Here is a 4,243-nt window from a genome sequence, read left to right as displayed (position 1 = left end):
GCCAGAAATTTTCCATCTCAAAACTCAAAGACACACACATCTCTTGGAACCAATGCAATTACCATTTGCTGATATTCAGGCAGATCTGTCTGGAAATTTGTAGAGAGTAACGAATCGTTCCGCGAAAATTCGCTTCGATGCATGGAGGACGAATTCTCCTCTCTTCTGCCTCTCCAATATTTTACCGCTGAATTCATCGTCTATTTGATATATGATCGCGCTATTTGAATTTTTATGGTTTTAAAGGTAAAATTTTCATGATACTAAAATTTTTATGATTTCAAAAAGCACAGAGAAAATACGTGTAAAGTTAAAAAAACTCTCAAATCCAAATTTTTTATTTTTAATTCTTGACTATAATTTATTGTAAAATATATGAAGTTAGAAAATAAATGGTACACATAAATAAATATATATGTATATATACATACATATACTGTTATTCTAGCAATATACGTACAATATAAATATAAGTATTTTTTTTATTTATTTATGTTTTTAAGACAAAATTTTAGTATAATGTAAGTGTTCGTAATAAAAAATATAAAAAATTAATATACGTTATTTAAGTTACATATAAATTGTATATATACTTATTTTGTAGGACAAATTTTATTGTAAAACAACGTCCACTCAACAAATCATATATTCACATATTTTACTACAATGTATTCTCGTCTGTGTACTCATCACAAGCTAAATGAAAATGCTTTAACTTAAACAGCCGGGCAAGTATTTTATACGTCTACCATGTATTAACCAAGGGTAGCTCCAGCTAAAGGGCGAATCGGGACCGAAGGGCGCGATCCGTCCGAGGGGTTGATGCGTAAAGGAGGAATATACGGTTTACCAGCTAGCGACGCCAGTATCGATCAGCCGCACGCGCGTGTAATTCAGCGGCGTCTGGATATTCGACGACGATTCCCCCATGATTATCTATCTAGTCTATATTTCCAATCTATATTTAGAAAAAGACTCAACGTCAAGGGCATAAATAAAGAATATTTTGCTTGCAAATACATATTATGTATCTTCTTAAAAATTTAAAATTCTCTAAAAATATATTTTTATCACAGATAAAACAAAAAAGAAGATTTAAAAAACAAACTTTTTAAGATATCTAAATTTCTGTTGCAGAATAGCACATTGTATCTAATATATCTATAAAAGTACATACAATATTACATTTTTTGCAATCGTATTGCGTAATATGTAACATATATTTAGAGTTAAATAGAAAGTATGACACAGTTTTTATCGAACAAACTTATCTGTATCAAAAGAGAGATATAACAAATTCAATTCAGTAAATGTTTTCTTAATATCTTATCAAAAAATATTTCAAGATTATTGTATCAAGTGCATTGATTAATTTAGAATTACATTTAATACAGTTCATATAAAAATGTATAATTTATTTTTTTAAATTGCGCAAATTTGAAAACTGTGAACTTTTATTATTCATGGTTTCCTTTTATTTTCAAATTGATCACATTTTATTTTTCGGAGTTAAAGACAAAGTTGTTTTATACGTGACGTCAATATCCATAGTGGTGATCAATATACACAATGGTGTTAACCAGTGATTTTATTTATTCATAATTATATAAATAAACATCTTCATACTTATCTATTTAAATATTACAAATAAATAAAAAAATAATTAAACCGCTAATTTATTCCTTCATTATCTTAATCGACAGTTAATCACTTTATGAGTATGTCGAAAAATTGTATTACTACTATCAAAACAATCTATGAAATATTTTATTTATTCTTGCAAGAATCTATATTAAAATTACGAAGTACGAATGTATATAAATCATATAAAAAATATTCTGATTTTTTTTTAGAAAAACAGAGTCTAGGTGCCAATACTATCAATTCTAAATATTAATGCAAACGAATATCGGAATAGCGGAACCGTTAATTTGACGGACAAAATATGTCCTTCATACCCCCTTAGTCGGACGTAATTTTATTGGTAAACGGCCGTCTATCATCCGTAACTGTTTGACATGTATGTTGTTGAAAGATCATACATGAATAACAGTCTACGTTTGCTATTATATTGCACGTTCGAAAAATAAGAACGTATTGCAAACAAACAGGAGTAGAAAAAGACTAGACAAACGGAAACGACAGGGGAGTGAATCGCAATAAAAAAAGGAAAAATATCCAAGTTGCTGAGCTGCAATCTGCATGGATTATTGGGTTCAAAAAGCTTAATGCACAAAGGCCGCTCAAGGCTACTGGTTACAAAAAAAGCGAATGTTAGAAAAGAGAAAAAAAGTACGTCTCTAAATAAAAAGATGTGCAACTTTTGAATATCCAGTGTAATTTTGAAAATAATAAAAGCGTGAGATTGATCGCCGGATGTGTCATAAATGTTTTTTATTTGCTATTTCAGTTATCGATTCATTTGTGTAAAGCAACGGATGTCACTCGATAAAGGAGATTAACGAGCAGCGATCCTTGGTGTACATTCAGAAACATCTTTTATCATTCTGTCTGCTTCGAGACATTCAATCATGACGGCGCTTTGTATAAATTGCACAGTAATGCATGTTCCGTGCATTTATATTGTTAGACACGCTCCATACGTTATAGATACTTTAAATTAAAATGTGTATAGAACTGAGAAAGAAACTTAAAATGTAATATTTTTTAGTACATACTAATATATATGGTATATATGAATATATATTAATAATTAATATAAAAATACAATAAATATATTTAAAAAATGGGATTTTTCTGTATAATAACAAAATTTGCTTATGTTTTTTTTAGCATATCTCTCTCTTTAAATAATGTAATAATTTTATATTTTAAATATCATATTGCAAGAAATATCAAAACATTATTATTTCTTGTTATTCATTCAAATTAAAGATGATTAAAATATTTTTATATATTGAAAAAAAATTCAGAGTCCACATAAATTGTTTCATTTTGACATCATATTTTTTCTTGTTTCAAGCACATTATCATCTATTTTCGGTGTGCACGCTTCAAATAGGTTGGGCATTTCTCTTGGGACTTGCAATTCCCAAATGTAATTCTTCGTGTTTTCAGAAAATAAAAAGGACACTCTAAACGCACACGAGAAAAGTGCAGACTCTTTTGAAATAATGATTTAAAAGAGATAAAAAATTGCTAGTAAAGTCTAATTAATATTTGTTCACTTTTCGACTATTACTTTTTTCAAATATTATTTCTTCCTGTTGACATTTAAAAAATTTAATGTAATATAATTGAAAGACAATTTAATTAAAAATTATTTCAATTCTCTCTCTCTCTCTCTCTCTCTCTTTTTGAAATTTTCTTTACAATTTTCTAACATTAAAATTTTTTGTGTGATATCACATTTTATTTTTGTTGAAACGACTATCATTCATAATACATTGCATTATAGGTCATATATATTTGTCATGTTATTTGCAATTTCTTGTGTCAATAATGTTATTTTGACAAGGCATTCTTTATTGTTACAGTGAATGTTTTTAATGTCTAAAAGGATTAGATAGAATCTCGTTAGGAAGACTCTCATAATACGTTAACGTTCTTTTCTTAAAAGTAAGTAAGGCTATTTTCTTAATTTTACATGTAAAAATTATTTTACAAGTTATTTCTCTGTGCTACATTAATATATTTCGAAATTTTGAAGAATATGTTTTGATGTTAAAAAATACAATATCCTAAAAAAATATATATAGACGTATTAAAAGACAACAAAAGTTTTATTTTTATCTTTTCTATAACTGTAAATATACAGAATACTCACGATTCCACATATTTTATTATAAAGGGTTTTTGCAAGAATTATTTTAAAAAATATTTCTGTTATTTATTATTTAGGATATAATTATTAATAAATTGTTATAACTTTAAATATTTATTAAATCTTATTAAATTTGTAAATGTCCAATAATTCCGCCTTGATACTCTAGTTGAGTTATCTAAACAGATTAAAAGACTAAATTAATTAATTAATCACCTTCTTAAGGGGTTATACTCAGTTGGGATGCGGAAAATAAGATGATTTTCACGATTTTTTTTAGCAGTATAGACAAACATTTATTGAAATGTGCTTCATGGCATCTAATAGTATATACATTGAAGTACTTATAATAATTTTTTTGAGTCTAAATGTATAAAAATAAAGAAAATATAGCCGTCTTGCAAAAATAAATTTTTTTCAGCGGTGAGCATGATAACTCTGGAACAACTCATCTGAAAT

This window comes from Trachymyrmex cornetzi, unplaced genomic scaffold, assembly GCF_001594075.2.
Source record: "Trachymyrmex cornetzi isolate Tcor2-1 unplaced genomic scaffold, Tcor1.1 scaffold908, whole genome shotgun sequence".
Taxonomy (NCBI): domain Eukaryota; kingdom Metazoa; phylum Arthropoda; class Insecta; order Hymenoptera; family Formicidae; genus Trachymyrmex; species Trachymyrmex cornetzi.
This window is presented reverse-complemented; position numbering follows the sequence as displayed.